Below are 21,731 nucleotides of genomic sequence, written 5' to 3' on the forward strand. Positions count from 1 at the left end.
CTTTAGGAATTTTACCCATGTCCAGCGACTGTAATCATCAACAATGACTAGTCCATACTTCTTTCCATTAACTGATGCTGTTTTCACAGGACCAAATAAGTCAATGTGAAGAAGTTCCATAGGCTTAGAGGTAGAAACAACATTTTTCTTTTTAAAAGATGTTTTTGAAAATTTTCCTTTCTGACAAGCTTCACACAGAGCATCTGAAGAAAACTTCAGTTTAGGTAGGCCTCTGACTAACTCGAGTTTAGTTAGCTGAGAAAGTTTCCTCATGCTAATGTGTCCCAAGCGTCTATGCCATACCCATTGCTCTTCGTGAACTGACATTAGACATTTAACATTTTGATCTTTTAAATCAGAAAGATTTATTTTGTAAATGTTGTTTTTCCTCTTGCCTGTGAAAAGGACAGAGCCATCGTTCTGATTAATGGCTTTACATGTTTTTTGATTGAAGATTACATCATAACCGTTATCACTTAATTGACTTATGGATAACAAGTTATGCATTAATCCTTCTACATAAAGAACATCAGATATAGAGGGAAGAGTACCATTACCAATAGTTCCGGAGCCTCTGATCCTTCCTTTCTGATCTCCTCCGAAGCCTACAAATCCAGCGTCTTTAAGTTCCAGACTTTGGAACATAGACTTTCTTCCCGTCATGTGTCGCGAGCATCCAGAGTCCAGGTACCATGACTGGTGTCTGAACTTTGCTGCATAGGATATCTGCAACATAGATAATCTTATCTTTCGGTACCCAGAATCTCTTGGGTCCTTTTAGATTAGTTTTCCCAGAGTTTCTTATAACTTTGGGTCTTCTAGCATTTTTAAATTTGTGTTCTTGTGTGTGTGTGTAGTGATATGAAAAAGGAGATTTAATTTGATCACTTGTAGAAGTTTTATCTTCCTTAGGATCATACCCAATTCCCCTTTTATTGTTCTGACTTACTCCATAAATCATGGATGCCATAATACTCCTATCTATCCCATTCTTCAGAAATTCTTGAAAGGCTTCTTCATATTTATAATAATTTTATTTGAAGTTTGTGGTGCTTGAGACAACGCTTCTTCTAATTCTGAGCTTTTTGTTTTTGCTCCATCTCTTTCTAACGTTAAAGATCTAATTGTATCTTCATGTGCTAGAATTGTTATCTCAAGTTCATTACATTCTTCAAATTTTGTTTTAAGACAGCCTTTAATGTTTTTAAACTTTTGTTTTAATTTCTGATAAGAGGTAAGAGTTTCTGACAAACATGATTCTAAGTCAGATCGAGAAAGTTCAGAAAATACCTCTTCAGATTCTTCGTCTGAGCTGCTGGATGTGGTAGCCATAAGTGCTACGTTGGCCTGTTCATCAGAGTCAGATTCTGATGATCCAGATTCACTGTCATCCCAGGTAGCCAACAGTCCTTTCTTTGTTCTGAAGATGTTTTTCTTGAAGCTTTCTTTTCTAGGGTTGTCCTTCTTTAGCTTAGGGCATTCATTCCTGTAATGACCTGTTTCTTTACATTCATAACAGGTAATATCTTTGTTAGCTTTACCTTTTGAAGTTGACTCTGATCGATCCCCTCTGGGTCTTGGTCTTCTGAAGTTGTTGTTCCTCTTTTTCCAGAGTTGCTTAACTCTTCTGGTTAGTAGGGACAACTCTTCTTCATCATCAGAGTCTTCAGGTTCAGAGTCGTCAGTATCTTCAGTTTCTGCCTGGAGAGCTTTGGTTCTGTCAGGTTTCCGTCTTTCAGATCTGGACTTTAGCGCTACGGACTTGTTCCTTTTCTGAGGTTCATCCTCCTCTAGTTCTATCTCATGACTTCTGAGAGAACTAACAAGTTCTTCAAGGCTGATATTGTTCAGATCCTTTGACATCTTCAGAGCAGTAACCATAGGTCTCCATTTCTTTGGCAGACTTCTGACTATCTTCTTAACATGATCTGCAGTTGTGTATCCTTTGTCTAGCACTTTAAGACCTGCAATAAGAGTTTGAAATCTGGAAAACATAGCCTCTATAGCTTCATCATCTTCCATTTTGAAGGCTTCATATTTCTGGATAAGCGCCAGAGCCTTCGTCTCCTTGACTTGAGAGTTTCCTTCATGGGTCATCTTCAGAGAGTCAAGTATATCTTTGGCTGTCTCTCTGTTGGTGATCTTTTCATATTCATTGTATGATATAGCATTTAGAAGTATTGTTCTGGCCTTATGATGATTTTTGAAGACACGTTTCTGATCTTCTGACATCTTACTTCTGGGAACTTCAACTCCATTTAAGACTGGAGGTGTATATCCATCTGTGACAATGTCCCAGAGGTCGGCATCATAACCCAGAAAGAAACTTTCGATTCTATCTTTCCAGTAATCAAATTTTTCTCCATCAAAAACAGGAGGCTTAGCATTGTAAGAATCTTTTTCATTTGAGTGGGCCATAGTTTTTCTCGTACTGGATCTCTCTACACTGTTAAGTGTTTGATTAGAAAATCAATAACAGAGCCGGTGCTCTGATACCAATTGAAGGTGAGAAAAACAAGAAAGGGGGGGGTTTGAATTGTTTTGAAAAATAAGCGCTTTTCAAAATGAAAATCACACAAGGATTTTATACTGGTTCGCTTATAACACAAAGCTACTCCAGTCCACCCGGCCAAGGTGATTTCGCCTTCAACAAGGACTTAATCCACTAATCTTGAAAGATTACAAACAACGTCTAAGATAAAAATTTCTTAGCCCTCTCAAGTATACAGACTACACAGAGTCACTTGAGGAAATCAACAAACAATAAATGAAAGATTTATGTAATCTAGAGTGCTTCTAAGAAAGCAAATATTACAGTGTTAAGAACAAGAGTTTTTCACGTTATAAGCGAAAGCTTCGTGAATATCTTAGAGAGAAAGAATGTTTTTCTTGACTTGGTGTTTCAGTATAATTTTGGCTTGTTGGCTTACTGACTTGTTAGCTAGTATCGTTTGAAAGTTGATTCTCAATCCTTTATATAGATCAGTGAGGTAGTAGTTGAAACTGGTGGATATTGAGATGAAGTTACGCCATCACATAAATAGCTTCTGCAGGATGACTTTTTCTTCTTGAAATGACTACTTACCACAAGTAGTATTTTCTTTATTGAGATTGGAGATTAACGTCTCTTTCTCAATTAGGAAATCCATTTGCAAATCTTTTCATGACTTAAACGTTACTCTTCCATGATTAGCAATTCCATGCTCAGAGTATTTGTGTTTCTGGAGATCTTGGAAACTTTCTTCTGATGTTAATCTCTTTTGAGTTCTGATGGATTTCTTCAGATAGCGCTGAGAATTTCTGGAGTTAGACAACCGTTGTTCAGAGTCAGAACATCTAGAGTTTACTTCTTGTTCAGATGCTTCTGATACTTTGCTGTTCTTGCTCAGAGTTAGACTTTCTTGAATGTGTCTCCACTTCAGATGCTTCTGATAATTTGATAATTTGTATCTGATCTGGTTTTGTATCTGATGACATCATCAGATTTCTTCCTTCTTTCTTTAGAATCCTGCACACTTAGAAACTTTTCGTTAGGGTGCCATTTTTGGTTTCATCCTTTGTTATCATCAAAATCAAGGAATCTGTTGTAGAACAATTTTTGTTCTTACATGATTATCCTTGGAGCTCAGGATAACTGATGTTCTTAAAGATGTTAGAACATCTCTTCTTCAAGACCCTGTGCAGAATCACAGGAAGGATAGTACATTGGTTTATGATCTATCTCTTTGGTGGCAGCAAAAGCGTATGATCTCTGAAAAGGTTTCCTGGCAAGAAACATGTTCAACCTTGGTGTGTACAAGAAGAAGAAGACATCAGAGTCTTGATGGTAGTTACTTGGATCAGTGTATTTCTGATCTAGGTAAGGAAGTGCATTGGCTAATGCACACTGTGGAGTTAAGAACAAGTGGCAGCATTCTTGACTTCATGGAAACAGCCTTGCTTTAGGAAGTGGAATCCTTGGCATAGCTGAAGGGATAGTTTCTAACTGGTCCTTCTGAAGACTCATGCATCAGAATGTCTGATGTCTTTGGAGAAAAAGCAGGGATTCATCAAGGTGTGAGCTTGGATGACTTAACTGCAAACCTGCAGGATGGAAGTTGTTTGCTCAAACTTGGTTCCACAATCAAGTCTATGAGAGCATTGAACTCTTGTTCTGTGAAGGGAGGAAGTTCTTTCAAGTAACAGAAGAAGGAGCTGAATTCAACAGCTAGATGTTAAAGCACAATGTTGTGACATTTGGTTCAACATCAGAATCTTAGTTGGTGAAGTGGCACATCAACTTAAGATAGAAGGATCTACAGAGGTGTAGATTGGGTACTTCAAAAGGATCGTTCTCATTGCAGTATTGTGAAGTTGCTGGATGGAGAAGATGCTACATGTCTTAGAGAATCTAAGTTTTGTTTAACATGCAGCTTGAAGTTCAAGTCTCACTTGGAAGGTCATAATATCTTTGGGAGAAGTCTGATAAACTTGGAGAGGTCAAAAGGTGGCATTTGGCTTGTTCATATGAGGATTCATGAAGGAGGTAATCAACCAGTGGCATTTGGTCTATCTCAGAAGTGAGTTCGAAGGATCAAGATAATCAACATATGGCGGCTGATTATTCTTGAGGAAAGTCTGAGACAAATTACTTTTGAGCAGAAAAGTAGTAAGTTGAAGACAAAAGGAGGTGTTTTCTATTCATCTCTTGGAGCTTGTGGTAGGAGTTCTAAGTTATCTATGGAAGATTATCTCTTGTAATGGGATGAGAATGTATATGTCCCAATTTTTGTCTGGTTCTTTTGGATTAAGCTGGTGACTCAGTGATATCTGAAGATTATCAGATGGTGTTCCTTGTTAGGTTGTGAGGATGTCCTAACTAATGTTAGAACATTTTGTGAAGTGGTGTTCTGTTCTGGTTAGAAGAGAGATTGACACAAAGTGTGGATGTGTTCGGCCCCGAGGGTTGAACAGAGGGGGTGCTCTTGAAGACATGAAGATGCGTCTTATGTTTTCCATTCATCAAGTGGTCTGAGTTCTCTTTGAATCAAGAAGTATTTGAAGGTCCAACTCTGGGGTGTTGGATATGTTTCTGTGTGATCACCAAGTATCAAGAGGAGAGTTGGATGTCCATGACAGGGGGAGTTATATCCTTGTGCTGCAAGAAATCATCAAGCGGGTGGTCTATGTGTTCTCAGATAACAAGGCATGGCACCTTGTTAGCTATTGGGATGATGTGATGCATGTCAATGCTGAGTGAGCACAAGAATGTCTGACCGGATGTCATGACATTACCTGGGACAATAGTTTTCCTTCTAAAGCTCACAGTCATTAGGAAATATGGATGTGATGTGTCTAATTATGATATATCAGAATAAGCCTGAGTGCTACAGTTGTGTGTTATAGGGGGAGTAATCATCTACTTATGTGTGGGATTTTGGCTGTAGTGGTGCCTGATGTCAAGTTTCTACTGGAGGTACGAAAGTGGTCTTAGGAAATGTTGAGAGGAAGAATAATTGAAGAATGCAGGCAAAAGTCACGTTGAATGTTAAGACATCACGTGCAATGTGACTGACTGCATATAGGGAATAGTCTTCATGCATTGGAACTGCTGTTTTGGAAAAGAAACAGTCAAGAGCTATAAAAGGTATTCAAAGATAGTCTGAGATTTTGTTGGTGATTCTCTGACTGTTTCTTAGCAAATATTAATGAATCTTGATTAAACATTTATTTCTACCGTTAATTCCTAAGCACGGGCTGGACTATTTAAAGGATGTAATAGCCCTCTTCTTCTCATAAGAGAAGCACTCCATTCCCTCTAAATCATGGGGTATGTTAAGGTTTGGGCAAACAGCGTCTGGATCTGGTTTTGTGAGGGGTTCCTTTACAAATGTTTAGCTAAAAGGGGGGAGAGAAATATAGCCCTGAGAATGTACCAGAAGCAAGTAAAATATGGTAGCAAGCAGAAGTTGGCTTCAGGCACAGAAGTCACCAACTGGGCATATCACTTGTGTCTTGTGATCTGAGTTAAGAGGACAGTTGTGTCTTGTGATCTGAGTTACATTATCTATGTACTCAGCATTACATATTCTTCTGGAAGCTCTACCGGTGAAGGGAAGGGTTCTGATGCAACTGATTCTTGTACCTCTACTTCCTCATGTACACCAGCTTTGGTGTTTGTGGTGGTGGAGACAATGACAGAGATGAAGAGCATACCCATATTGGGATGTATTGTCCAGTGTAATGTATATTTGTTTTAGCTAAAATTTGCCAAAGGGGGAGATTGTTAATACCTTAGGATTGGCATTAATTTTGTAAAACAAATAATGTAATCATCTCTGTTGTTTTAATATGTTGGGTTGAAGAAGTTCAACATCTGTACCAACATGTCATGTACGATGTCACGACATCATGCCTGTGACATCGTACATGTGTAGAAAACTGAATTAATTAATTCAGTATATATTCTGGGATTAGTGAGGATATTTGGTGAATATCCTAACTCCCATGTGGAGGTCTTAAAGACTCAATTAGAATATATATATATATATAGGCTCAAAATAAGGAGATATATATGGAGAGATTTTAGGATTGAAGACCTTGTTTGTAGCAGAAATTTTCTGCTGTATTTGTAACAGCAAAGAACAAGTTTGCTGCGATTTCTGAAGGCCCAAATCCAGTTGGGTGATTAGGTTATAAATAGCTTATTGTAACCTAGTTTTTGTAAGCCTCATAGAATGAAAATTTAGGGGTGTGTGTGAGGTAAACCTCCCAATCTGTGGGAAGGTTACCATGTGTTTCTCAGTGTTCAAAACTGAGAGTATTTGTAACTCAAAGCCTGTAGGCAAGAGTGATTATGGTCTTGAATGAAGCTGTGAAGCAAGTTCAAGTTGTTTTCAACACTACATTGTATTTGTAGTGATAGGAATGGAAACTGGAGGTTTCTATCTAGGAGTTCCTAGGTATAGATTGCATTGGGTAGGGACTAAGTGAAGAGTTGTAAACGGGGGAGTTTAACTCTGAATTAATACTGCTGATAGTGGATCTTCTTCCTGGCTTGGTAGCCTCCAGATGTAGGTCATGTTGGACCAAACTGGGTAAACAGTTTTCTGTGTTTGTTTTCCTTCTGCATGCTATAATCCTGTCTGCCATAACTCAGGTTGTATTGCAGTCTGCTAATCAAGATGATAACAGACCTGGTACATATCCTTCTGTGTGAATGTCAATCAGAATGTTTTGACATTCATCACTGACAGTATATACTGAACATTAGGCATGGTGATCTCAGTTCAGTATTTAGGCAAGTCTGATCCTCAAAAGGATAACAGACCTGGCCAAAGGATCATAGTGAAACTGTCAAACTGGATGTCTTGACAGTTGTTCATGTAGGCTGATACTGGAGTAGGGACTGGTTAGGCTTTTACAGTATAGCAAAGTTAGCACAGTCTGTTTTCAAGAACATAACAAAATCAGCATGAGGAATATGTTCTGGATGTCAACCTGAATGTTGTAACATTCACACCTGACTGCTTGGGCTAAATTGTAGGATAATTAGCTTTTCTGTTTCAGCATTTTTCTCAGGCTATTTTCTAGGAATCCAACAGCTGAGCTAAAATCCAGGAAAATAACAACTAACCTACAATTAATGAACATAACAAATAACCTATGTGTTAGCTCCCTAATATGTGGAAATTAGGTTAACTTGCTTGACCTTTAGTTTAGGAAACACGAGTACTAAGCCAGCAAATTGGAATACAGTAACAGGTGATGTGCAAATCAATATTGATATATCATGCTGAGAACTGTCCAAACACAACAGAGGTAAGTGTGGTGTGTGATCTCTGCTGTGTCTTTGTACAAGAAGGACAGAACTAGGTGTTCTTCCATTCTAAGGTAACACAGTAGCAGAGGTCGTGACTACTGTGAAAGCGTGCTTGAGTACAGGGTTTTAATTTGTGTAACTGTCTTGCTGTAATAGTTACAATGTTGGATCAGATGTCATGACTTGGAGTAGAACATCTGAATTCTGACTACGCCAGAATTTCAAATATCACATTTTTGGACTCGATTTAATTAAATTATATTATTATTTGTTTCAATTTATTTCATATTATTCGATATTACGTGGTATTTTCCCTTCTATTTGTCTCAGGTAACTTATTTGAAGCATAAGTGAAAAAGGAAGAAAAGGGGGTGAAAAAGAGGATGAAAGCAAATTCCACTAAAGCCCAGCCCACAATTACAAGCCAGGAGCGTTGAAGCTGTGACGACCGCCACACAAGGTGTGACGAGCGTCACGCCCTGCTACTTTGTGTTACGAGCGTAACACATGGTGTGACGAACGTCACACCCCACTCCTATATTTTTGGCTATTGACGTGTAATAGAGGCACGTTGAAGCTATTCTTCCGCTTGACTCGTTGAAACGTGAAGCTTACTTACTGAAGGCGTTTTGGGAAAACGGTTACAAAAGGGACTAATATAAATAGAACCAAAGATCCAACCCTAAAGCTCTCGCTTCCCTTTCCGCCGTGCAAGCATTTACATCACTAATTTTCTACAGCTTTCTATTATTAGCAATTTTTTTATTTCCTTTTCTTTTCCAGTCAATTTTCAGAGCACTTAATTAATTTTTCACACAATAGTTTCTACACCGGAAACTATTGTGTATCTTTTACTGGATCTAACCTTACGTTAGATCATAGTATTTTTATCCCTTTGCTTTTATTTTCCTGTCCGATTGAAGAGTGCAAGAACAAATCCAACCGGTCTGTGGTGGAGTGTTCAAGATTCCTATTAATTATTCAGGTTCTTTAATGTATTGTTTTAATTTATATATGCTATGCATTGCTGTTTATTTATATTGTTTTCCTGATATGGTTTTATTTAAGCATGATAATTGTTTAGACCTGTTTAGCATGTCCGGCTAATTAATTTAGATATCGGTATGTAAAGTAAGCAGAATGACGGAATCAAAACTAAGTTGGTATAATTGTATTTAAAAATAAAGTCACTCTTTTTATGGTCTCAAGTTACAGAGTTAATACCAAGGTTTTTGCACGAGAGTAAAAGACATAAAGAAGTTAAAATCAATAGAACGACGGTTTGAGTTTTTAACTGGACAGTGTAAATTGGACATTAATTCTAAATCAGGGCGAAAGCAATTTTTAGAGTTAATTAAATTCTAATATTTTTCAAAAAGTATTTTTAAAGGTTAAATGTGAGGACGAGAGTTAAGCATTTAAGTTTAATTATATAATCTAAGTCAATAGAGCGAGAGTTTGAGACGAGGGTGTTTAAACGGTTATTATTTTAATGAAAAGAGATTCTATAGATTCTGTTGTTTTCAAAAAGTGATTTTGGACTTAAATAATAAGTGACAACTACGTTAATATAAAGTCATAGTCTATTCAACAGAGCGAGAGTTTGAGATAAGACTTTTAATCAATAGTGTCTTTTGAAAAGATTTATTTTAAAACCAAGAAACCAACGAAGATTTGATTCCCTAATTACGACGAACTACATACCGATATCCGCTTAATTGATATTTAAATTAGATCCAATTTTAGTTTTACTTCTCCCCCAAATCATCAAAGTATCATCCGCCTTAGCTTTACGAAGTAACCTTAGAAAACGGTATATCGATTCATAAGTCCCTGTGGGATCGATATCTTTTAAAACTACGCGATAAGACTGTGCACTTGCAGTTAGTACCCCAATAGACTTATAAAGTCGCGATCAAGTTTTTGGCACCGTTGCCGGGGAGTTTTATTTAGTCGATATCGTAACCCTTCTGTTACGCTGTAGAGACTAAGGCAATTTTTATTTCTTTCTTTCGTTGATTTGTATGCCACACACTCGCTCACAAGGCGAGCCGTTTTACTTACGAATCAACGACGTTGAACTATATCTCCGAGTCTTACGACGAATTCGGGAATATCGTGCTGCAAACAATCTCCCTCCTATCGAAGTGCCCGACCTCAAAAATCTTCTTCCTTCGCTGATACCCGAGATGGCAGAACCAGCTCGTGGTCTTCGAGATTACGCCGCTCCATCGCAAGATGAGCCGCATTCGAGTATTGCTCCACCCGCAATCGAAGCAAACAACTTCGAACTTAAACCTTCGCTGTTACAAGCATTGCAACAGAATCAATTCTCTGGAAATCCTACCGAGGATCCAAACCTTCATTTATCTGTATTTGTCCAATATGCTGATACTGTTAAAGCTAATGGTGTCACTTCAGAGGCGATTCGACTTCGTCTTTTTCCCTTCTCGTTAAGAGATAAAGCTAGAAGATGGCTTCAGTCTCTTCCTTCCAACTCAGTCACCACATAGAATGCATTGAAGAAAGTCTTTCTTGCCCGATATTTTCCTCTAAGCAAAACAGCTATGTTGAGAGCCCAGATAAATGGATTTAAACAGAAAGATAACGAGTCTCTTTTCGAAGCATGGGAAAGATACAAAGACATGATGAGACTTTGTCCACACCATGGTTTAGAGGACTGGTTAGTAATTCATACCTTCTATAATGGTCTCTTATACAACACAAGGTTAACAATAGACGCCGCCGCAGGTGGTGAACTTATGGATAAACCTTATGCCGATGCTTATCAACTTATCGAGAGCATGGCCCAAAACCATTATCAGTGGGGAAGCGACCGAACAATGGTAGAAAAACCTCAAACGAAAAGTGGCATGTACGAGATAAGTAGCCTTGATCATGTTAATGCAAAAGTGGATGCTCTGGCCCAGAAAATTGAAAGTTTAAATGTATCACCTCCAACCACCGTGGTTGCCGCAGCTCAAAATTGCGAAGTCTTTGGAATCCAAGGTCACACTCCTGCAGATTGTCAACTCCTAACAGGAATCCAAGCAGAGCAGGTGAATTAGGCTCAACGAAATCCCTAATCGCATACCTATAACTCAAACTGGAAGAACCATCCTAATTTTTCATATAAGAGCAATAATGCTTTATACGCACCAGGTCAATCTCCCAGTCAAGCCCCAGCTATACCCCCTGGATATCAAAAGCCGACCCCATCTACACCCAACAATAATGTTCCTAGAAAATCCAACTTGGAAATCATGATGGAGAACTCCATAGCTTCTCAACAACAAACCAATAAAGATTTCTTAAACCAGAATGTACATACTAGCGAACAAATTAAACAACTAGCAAGTAAAGTAGATGCCCTGGCTACCCATAACAAAATGCTGGAAACACAAATATCACAAGTAGCTCAACAACAAGCGCCTACTGCTGCCCTAACTGGTACATTTCCTGGACAGCCCCAACCTAACCCGAAAAGCCACGCTCATGCAATCATATTGAGAAGTCGAACAGAGGTAGAAGGACCGTCTGATCCAAGAATTAAAAACCAAAACTCTAAAAAGTCAACTGAGGAAGAAAATAAACCTAAGGAAAAGGAGGAGAGTAATAAGGAAACCGTAGAAAAGAAAGAACCTAATGTACCTCCACCACCTTATAAACCACCTATCCCTTACCCTCAAAGGCTTATTAAAACCAAAGATGCAGGCCAATTTAAAAAATTTGTTGACTTACTGAAATAATTAAACGTCACAATTCCTTTTACAGAAGCTATTACGCAGATGCCCTCATATGCTAAGTTCTTAAAAGAAATTCTTTCTAATAAAAGGAAACTTGAAGATAGCGAAACTGTTACACTTACTACTGAATGCAGCGCTATAATCCAGAATATGCCTCCTAAACTTAAAGATCCTGGTAGTTTCTCTATACCCTGTCACATAGAAAATTTGTCATAGACAAAGCTCTATGCGATTTAGGAGCATGTATCAGTGTTATGCCTTTATCCATATCCAAGAAACTGGAAATGGGAGAATTAAGACCAACTAAAATGTCTGTGCAATTAGCAGATCGTTCCGTTAGATATCCTGTAGGAATTCTTGAAAATGTTCCCGTGCGCATAGGTCAATTCTACATTCCAACCGATTTTATAATTATGGACATAAGAGAAGATGAAGTTACATCCATTATATTGGGAAGACCATTCTTAGCAACCGCCGGTGCGATCATTGACGTAAAACGAGGACGACTCACTTTCGAAGTAGGAGAAGAGAAAATTGAGTTCATTCTTTCAAAAATTTTGAAAGCACCTGCAATAGATGACACATGTTACTTCATGGATATCATCGATGAATGCATAAAAGAAACAGAGTTAGAAAATGACAAATTGTCTGACTATCGTGTAGAAGACAAACTTAACCAATGTTTAGCAATGACATCGGATCCTACGCAATGCCTTAAGAAACCAAACCTCGACCTGAAAACACTTCCCAAAAATCTGAGATATGAATTCCTAGACTTAGAACTTGAACGACCAGTGATAGTTAATGCAGACCTAGGAAAACTCGAAACCGAAAAACTCCTACATATCTTAAGAAAATATCCAACCGCACTAGGATACAACATCACCGATCTTAAAGGAGTAAGTCCTTCTATTTGTATGCACCGCATCATGCTAGAAGAAGACTGTAAAACTTCTAGGGAACATCAGAGGAGACTAAACCCAATCCTGAGTGAGGTAGTGAAAAAGGAAGTAACAAAGTTATTAGAGGCAGGTATCATATATCCTATATCTGATAGCAAATGGGTTAGTCCTGTACACGTAGTACCAAAGAAAGGAGGTATAACAGTTATTGAAAATGAAAAAGGAGAAACTATAACCAAACGAATCGAATCGGGATGGAGAATGTGCATTGACTATAGGAAACTAAACAAAGCAACCCAAAAAGATCATTTCCCTTTACCATTCATTGACCAGATGTTAGAACGATTAGCAAAACATTCTCATTTCTGCTATCTAGACGGGTACTCAGGCTTCTTTCAAATACCAATTCATCCTGATGACCAAGAAAAGACAACATTCACATGTCCTTTTGGTACCTTCTCTTATCGACGAATGTCGTTCGGCTTGTGCAATGCTCCTGCAACCTTCCAAAGGTGCATGATGGCAATATTCGCCGATTTTCTCGAAAACATCATGGAAGTATTTATGGATGATTTTTCCGTATGCAAACAAAGCTTTGAAGAATGTCTTGAAAACCTAGAAAGAGTTCTAGAACGATGTGTAAAAGTAAACCTAGTACTTAATTGGGAAAAATGTCACTTTATGGTACAAGAAGGAATTGTTTTAGGACACATCATATCAAATAGAGGAATTGAAGTAGACAAAGCCAAAATAGAAGTAATCGAAAACCTTCTACCTCCGAAAACTGTGAGAGAAGTACAAAGCTTCTTAGGACATGCTAGTTTTTACCGACGATTCATTAAAGATTTCTCTAAAATAACTAAACCTTTAACCGGATTATTGATGAAAGATGCTAAATTCATCTTCGACAATAAATGTTTAGAAGCATTTCAAATGCTTAAACAAGGATTGATCTCCGCGCCCATAATGCAGGCTCCGGATTGGAATGAACCATTCGAAATAATGTGTGACGCAAGTGACTACGCCGTAGGCGCTGTTTTAGGACAACGAAAGGATAAAAAGCTTCACGTCATATATTACGCAAGTAGAACCCTAGACGAAGCACAAATGAATTACGCCACGACCGAGAAAGAACTTTTAGCAGTGGTGTTTGCACTAGATAAATTTCGTTCTTACTTGGTCGGAGCTAAAATAATCGTTTACACTGACCACGCCGCCATTAAGTACCTCTTAACAAAAAAGGACGCTAAACCTAGACTCCTAAGGTGGATTTTGTTGCTACAAGAATTCGATTTGGAAATCAAAGATAAGAAAGGAACTCAAAACGTAGTAGCAGATCACCTCTCTAGACTTGAAAACCTGGAACCGGAAAGAACATCGATCAACGATGATTTCTCGTACGATAAACTTATAGCTACTTTGGAAGAAAATAAAGCTGATAAACAGGTAGAGACCACCTTAGCTATATGTGTTACACCATGGTACGCTGATCTCGTCAATTATTTAGCTGCCGGAAGAGTTCCACCTAATTTATCTTACCAACAAAAGAAACGATTCTTCCATGACATAAAACATTATTACTGGGATGACCCTTTACTTTTCAAAAGAGGCCCCGATGGTATTTTCTGTCGGTGTATACCTGAAGAAGAGATAGAAAATATAATCCAACACTGTCACTCCGCTCCTTATGGTGGACATGCAAGTACATCCAAGACCTGCTCTAAAATCCTATAAGCCGGTCTTTATTGGCCAAACATATGGAAGGATGTGCATGCGGCTATCAAGAAATGTGATAGATGTCAACACACAGGAAACATATCTAGACGTGACGAGATGCCACAAAAGGGCATTTTGGAAGTAGAGATTTTCGACGTGTGGGGAATAGATTTCATGGGACCTTTTCCACCTTCTTTCGGTAACAAGTACATACTCGTAGCGGTTGACTACGTATCAAAATGGATTGAAGCTATAGCTTCTCCAACAAACGACACACGAGTAGTAACTAGACTCTTTAAGAATATAATTTTCCCAAGATTTGGTGTCCCAAGAATAGTAGTCATTGATGGTGGATCGTATTTCATATCTAAGGTACTCGAAAAACTACTGTTTAAGTATGGTGTAAGACATAGAGTAGCGACACCTTACCATCCTCAAACCAGTGGACAAGTGGAAGTGTCTAACAGAGAAATTAAACAAATATTAGAAAAAACAGTCGCCACCTCAAGGAAAGACTGGTCATCAAAACTATCCGAAGCTTTATGGGCATATCGAACCGCTTACAAAACTCCCATAGGGACAACCCCATTTAAGCTTATTTATGGAAAATCTTGCCACCTCCCGATAGAATTAGAACATAAGGCCTACTGGGCTATTAAAAATCTAAATTTAAACTATAAGGCCGCTGGTGAAAAGCGAATTCTTAACATAAACGAATTAGAGGAACTTCGACAAGACGCCTACGAAAATGCCAGAATCTACAAAGAAAGAACGAAAAAATGGCATGATAAACGTATATCAAGAAAAATCTCAAACAAGGCGATATAGTCCTTTTGTTCAACTCTAGACTTAAGTTATTCCCAGGAAAACTACGTTCTAGATGGTCAGGCCCTTTCCAAGTCACCAATGTCTTTCCCAGTGGAACGGTGGAAATTAAAGGAAAATCCATTGAACCATTTATCGTAAACAGGCAGCGCCTAAAACATTATCATTATGCAGAGAACAATGAAGATTCGCAAGTCCTGCACTTAGACGTAATGCCTCCAGAATTTATAGATTATATTTGATGGTTTTTATGTCGAGCTTGAGACATTAAACAAAGCGCTTCGTGGGAGACAACCCACAAATATTTTTATTTTTATTTCTTCTTTGATTATTCTTTTAAATTTTATTTAGTATTCATTCTTCATTTATTTTAATTTATAATTTTTTTTTCTTTTCTTCTTTCGGCATTTGGCCAAATCCTGACTAAAACTCTTGTTTTTCTTTTCTCTAGCTAACACTAACCTGATGGGACAAATTGATCGTATGGGTATCAAATTCAGAGGGAAAGCTCAGAAACAAAAGTTTGAGGAACTAGCAGAGAGAGAGATGCTACCTAGCTTGTATGCTGATGATTGGGCAATGACTGCCTTTGGACTAAGAGAAAGTGTCATGTATTTGCTGAGTCAAATAGGGTGGGAAACCACTCCTATTCGAAGACAATTCGTCACTTACCGGAGACTAACGCTAGAATTCCTTGGCTCCCTGATCTATCTACCCAGTCATGGAAAAGGAATAAGCAGAGGTTTCATTCAGTTCAGAATGTTCAACATGGAGTATCAGTTTAACATTCAAGACTTTACTAACCTTTTAGGTTTCCCTACCTCTTTTGATACATTCACAGTGAGCCAAGAAGACCTTTTTGAATATAGAGAACTTGAACATTTTTGGGGAAGTTTGACTGGAAATGACGACCCCGAGGAACATGAGTTTCTCTCTGGAAACATACATAACCCGGCCTTTCGTTATTTCCATAAGATCCTTGCCCACACCCTTTTTGGGAAGAAGTCAAATATTACTACAGTATCACGTGATGAACTCTTCATCATATTTTGTGCTTCCCAGAACCGTCCAGTGAATGGTGCCACTTTTATGTTGGCGAACTTTGACCGCCTTATCCAAGATGAACGAGCACCGATTCAAATAGGCGGATTGATAACCGTGATTGGTAATGCTATCGGATTACATCAACCTATGCTTGACCTAAGCCCTTTTTGTGGAATTGCGACTATGAGTATACCCTTCCTTTTCAACATTATGTTTATAGCAAACCTCGGGCCTGAAGAGTTCGAACTAATAGTTGACAATCAAGTTCTTTGCCTATTCACCTTGCCTAGTCCGAGGACTAGTTTTCATAACCGGAATAACTGGCTCTACAACCTGAACGGAATACCTTCTCCTGCTAGATCTACTGAATCCATCCAGGACTATGAGATTTGTGACGACCAGATTCCTTATGCTGAGTCTGACCCTCAGACACCATCTGGTTATTATGATATTGACCCTCCACCTCAACCTATCCCGACCGAAGAGTCGGCAATACCCGATCTTAGACATCATATGCCCGGAGCTAATTATAACACCACCATTCAAGCTTTGATGTCAGAACAAGACGCCCTCGGAGAAGAGTTAGCTAATATGGGACAAGAATTTATGGGATACATGATCAGTATGACAAATCAATTCCACGAGTTGCTAAATCGTGTTAACTCCTTCGCTCCTCCGGCCAGAGATCCTGCAAGTGGCTAGAAGTTGTTTTTCTTAGTTACTTAGTTTTAGTTTAGGCTATTTATTAGTTTTGTTTCACATTATTTTTAATATTAGTATTTGTTTTTCTTTCGCATGTTTGCTTTTGTCTTCCAATGTTACATTATGATTATTTTATGAAGCTATTGCATTATTGGTTTATTTTATTTTGATCTATGCAATTTCTATAATTACAAGTAATGATATCCACTATATGCTAATAATTACTATGCCTGTTAAAGAAATACATATATTATGGTAGTAGAATAGCATGCAAGGCTATTTAAAAGCATTACAATAGCAAAATAAAATAAACATAAGCAAAACAAAATAACAAAAATAAAATATAATAATAAAAACAAATTATGAAGCACCCATGCAAGCTGACTGTGTGATGAGCGTCACACACGCCATCACGGTCGTCACACCGAGTGTCTGTGACGCCCGTAACACCCCTGTCACGAGCGTGACACCTTCAGACTAGGTGAACGTTAGTAACCGTTGGGGACACGACCGTTACACCATCCCACTTTTTACCTTCCCCATTCACTTACCCATTTTCTCACATTAAACCACATTTATTTATTTTTCACCCACTCCCTTTCCAACTTCCAAAACTTTTCCTATAAATACCCATCATACCTTTCTTTCTACATCATTCCAACAAACCACTCTATCAAAATCCTTTTTCATCCCTTCTCCTCCTTTCAAACCACTTATCAGTATGGCGGGAAACCAACAATTCGGAAATATCATCTTCCGATCCGAAGATGATAATTATCAAAGGGAACAGTTAGAGCGTTTCCAACAGCGAGGTGTCGTATCTACCAGGTATCTTGATTTAAATTATTTACAAGAATTAGGATTACTTCAAGGTATACAATGGATGCTCCGCCTTGCTGATTTAACCTTTCTATGCATACACAATCAACCTACCTACCCATCTCTCACCTTAGAATTTTTAAGTTCTTATTCGTACAACACTCCTACCGGTGAAGACGAGTACTTAACCGGCACCGCAACCTTACGCATGTTCAACACCGAATACTCACTATCCCAGAACCAATTGAGTGCCATGATACACTTCCCTGTAGGAGACCGAGTCCACCCAAGAATCCCTCCGAACTCCCAGTGGCATATAAACGCGTTCGACCTCTTTAGAAAAATATCCGGTGTGGAAACCAACAACTGGGATGTACTACTTGCTTCGCATATACATAACCCAACCATCCGGTATTTTATCCGCATCCTGCAAAACACAGTTTTTGGAAGACCGAACAACAGCAAAGTCAACGCCAAGGAATTATTCTTCCTCCACTGCGTCTTTGAAATGGATACAAAGGTAAACGCTGCTTCTTTCTTATTTCATCATATCCGCACCCTATGTGCTAGAGGCCGTCAACCTTTTGTGATTGGAGGATTAATAACCACAATAGCACTTGGTTTAAATCTAGGGGACCGACTCCAAAATTTACAATCTCTGCCACCCCTATTTATGGATATAAGCTATTGTCGGTCCAGCCGCCTAATTAAAAATAGGGTAGGCGGAAGATACTATCTTATGGTAAACAACCAAGAAGTCCCAAGCGTTGTTTTACCCAACATTGCCCTCACAGATGTCACCAACCCCAACCGCTTCATCTACGATCTGAATGCTCCCGAAGCTACCGAGCCTACACACGCAAACCCGCCTCCAGACGAGTTTGAAGAAATGGAGCAAGGTGATCAAGGTCCTGAGCAACAATCAATCCCGCTCAACCCTTCCGATAATGCTACATCCTCCCGACGCCGTTGAAGAAGAAAGCCAGCAACTAATGAAGACATCATGGACGCTATTGAACATCAAACCCAATGGCTTGATGCCATGCAAGTGCATAACAACGAAGTAATGCAACTAATGTGCCAGATGCAACAACAACAGGAGGCGAGGAATGCAATAACCGACCAGCGATTCACTGAGTTGCTCAACAGGTTTGACGACTTAGGAGTACGTCAACGATCACCAGGTCCAAGAACAAGAGGCGGCAGGCAGCATTGACTTTAGTTTCTTTTTCTTTTTCTATTTCTTTTGTTTTCTTTGAAACATTGGGGACAATGTTTCATTTAAGTGTGGGGGGGAAAACCTTGTTCTTTCAACCTTCCCTTTTCAAGTATGTTATTTTCCCTTTCATTGTTATTTCCCTTTCTTATTATATATAAAAAAAATTATTATAATATATATTTATTTTAAGTTAAGTCCCTAGTGTGAAAAATTATTATTATCTATTCCCCTCAATTTTCTTGAGCCATAACAAAAATTCAACACACTCAGTAAATATAAAGGTTGCTTATTTTATCAAACTTGAGTGAAATCAAGACAAAATTATTACCATACCAACGCTCTAAACAAACATCAACATGTTAAATCAGAAAAGTACCTATTATACCAATCCCTTGAACTTTTAGTTTTATAGTAATCCCGAGTAGTTTATACAAGAAGTCAGCACCATCTTAATAGCAAACTACGTGGAGAGCCGATGAATATAAGTGAATGATTCCCAAAATAACAAAAAATATATATATATCAGGAAATGCACTAATTAAGTTAGGTGATCCTTACCAGATCATTTAATCTAAAGGTTGCAGATCATACAAAAGCATAGTACGAAAGATCCATTATGAGTTGGTTCAGCAGGTATCTGGTGCTGAACTTGGTAGGGCGGACTACGGTCCGATCCCCCACAATCTGCAATGGGCTAAATAACGAAGTTATCCAACTTATGTAACAGAACTTCATGCTAAAAAGGGGATCAGAATCACTAACCGGTTACTCCACTATGTGCGCGAAAAGATAAAGGGCTTAATGTGATTTCGCTAAAATGAAAACGGGTGAAATAAGAGTAAAGGAACTAGGATAGGTATAATAGCATTACTCGAACTGGTTTGCATAAGGTGGGGTTATCTGAGGTTGTGACGGTAGTTGTTGATGTCAAGATTAAACTCAGGTTACTTCTAAACAAGGTTTACATGCAACCTAGTACGTGTTTTGAAATTTCATCTGGCTAAATTTTTAAAACGATTTCTATACTGTATCTTGCTTGAGGACAAGCAAAGGTCTAAGTATGGGGGAGTTTGATAACATGAAATAATATCACATTTTTGGACTCGATTTAATTAAATTATATTATTATTTGTTTCAATTTATTTCATATTATTCAATATTACGTGGTATTTTCCCTTCTATTTGTCTCAGGTAACTTATTTGAAGCATAAGTGAAAAAGGAAGAAAAGGGGGTGAAAAAGAGGATGAAAGCAAATTCCACTAAAGCCCAGCCCACAATTACAAGCCAGGAGCGCTGAAGCTGTGACGACCGCCACACAAGGTGTGACGAGCGTCACGCCCTGCTACTTTGTGTTACGAGCGTAACACATGGTATGACGAACGTCACACCCCACTCCTATATTTTTGGCTTTTGACGCGTAACAGAGGCACGTTGAAGCTATTCTACACCGGAAACTATTGTGTATCTTTTACTGGATCTAACCTTACGTTAGATCATAGTATTTTTATCCCTTTGCTTTTATTTTCCTGTCCGATTGAAGAATGCAAGAACAAATCCAACCGGTCTGTGGTGGAGTGTTCAAGATTCCTATTAATTATTCAGGTTCTTTAATTTATTGTTTTAATTTATATATGCTATGCATTGCTGTTTATTTATATTGTTTGCCTGATATGGTTTTATTTAAGCATGATAATTGTTTAGACCTGTTTTGCATGTCCGGCTAATTAATTTAGATATCGGTATGTAAAGTAAGCAGAATGAAGGAATCAAAACTAAGTTGGTATAATTGTATTTAAAAATAAAGTCACTCTTTTTATGGTCTCAAGTTACAGAGTTAATACCAAGGTTTTTGCACGAGAGTAAAAGACATAAAGAAGTTAAAATCAATAGAATGACGGTTTGAGTTTTTAACTGGATAGTGTAAATTGGACATTAATTCTAAATCAGAGCGAAAGCAATTTTTAGAGTTAATTAAATTCTAATCTTTTTCAAAAAGTATTTTTAAAGGTTAAATGTGAGGACGAGAGTTAAGCATTTAAGTTTAATTATATAATCTAAGTCAATAGAGCGAGAGTTTGAGACGAGGGTGTTTAAACGGTTATTATTTTAATGAAAAGAGTTTCTATAGATTCTGTTGTTTTCAAAAAGTGATTTTGGACTTAACTAATAAGTGACAGCTACGTTAATATAAAGTCATAGTCTATTCAACAGAGCGAGAGGTTGAGATAAGACTTTTAATCAATAGTGTCTACTGAAAAGATTTATTTTAAAACCAAGAAACCAACGAAGATTTGATTCCCTAATTACGACGAACTACATACCGATATCCGCTTAATTGATATTTATATTAGATCCAATTTTAGTTTTACTTCTCCCCCAAATCATCAAAGTATCATCCGCCTTAGCTTTACGAAGTAACCTTAGAAAACGGTATATCGATTCATAAGTCCCTGTGGGATCGATATCTTTTAAAACTACACGATAAGACTGTGTACTTGCAGTTAGTACCCCAATCGACTTATAAAGTCGCGATCAAGTTTTTGGTGCCGTTGTCGGGGAGTTTTATTTAGTCGATATTGTAACCCCTCTGTTACGCTGTAAAGACTAAGGCAATTTTTATTTCTTTCTTTCGTTGATTTGTATGCCACACACTCGCTCACAAGGCGAGCCGTTTTACTTACGAATCACCGATGTTGAACTATATCTCCGAGTCTTATGACGAATTCGGGAATATCGTGCTGCAAACAATCTCCCTCCTATCGAAGTGCCCGACCTCAAAAATCTTCTTCCTTCGCCGATACCCGAGATGGAAGAACCAGCTCGTGCTCTTCGAGATTACGCCGCTCCATCGCAAGATGAGCCGCATTCGAGTATTGCTCCACCCGCAATCGAAGCAAACAACTTCAAACTTAAACCTTCACTGTTACAAGCAGTACAACAAAATCAATTCTCTAGA

At 38.2% G+C, this 21,731-nt stretch overlaps 1 non-coding gene across 1 annotated transcript; it reads right to left on the bottom strand.

The window, feature by feature from the left end:
- Positions 1 to 10,368: 10,368 nt before the first annotated feature.
- LOC127117170 (small nucleolar RNA R71) lies at positions 10,369 to 10,475 on the bottom strand. Its single transcript, XR_007801927.1, has one exon. It is a non-coding gene; the product is annotated as a small nucleolar RNA R71 (small nucleolar RNA).
- Between the last annotated feature and the right edge of the window lie 11,256 nt (positions 10,476 to 21,731).

Source organism: Lathyrus oleraceus, chromosome 1 (assembly GCF_024323335.1).
Source record: "Lathyrus oleraceus cultivar Zhongwan6 chromosome 1, CAAS_Psat_ZW6_1.0, whole genome shotgun sequence".
NCBI classification, from domain to species: Eukaryota; Viridiplantae; Streptophyta; class Magnoliopsida; order Fabales; family Fabaceae; genus Lathyrus; species Lathyrus oleraceus.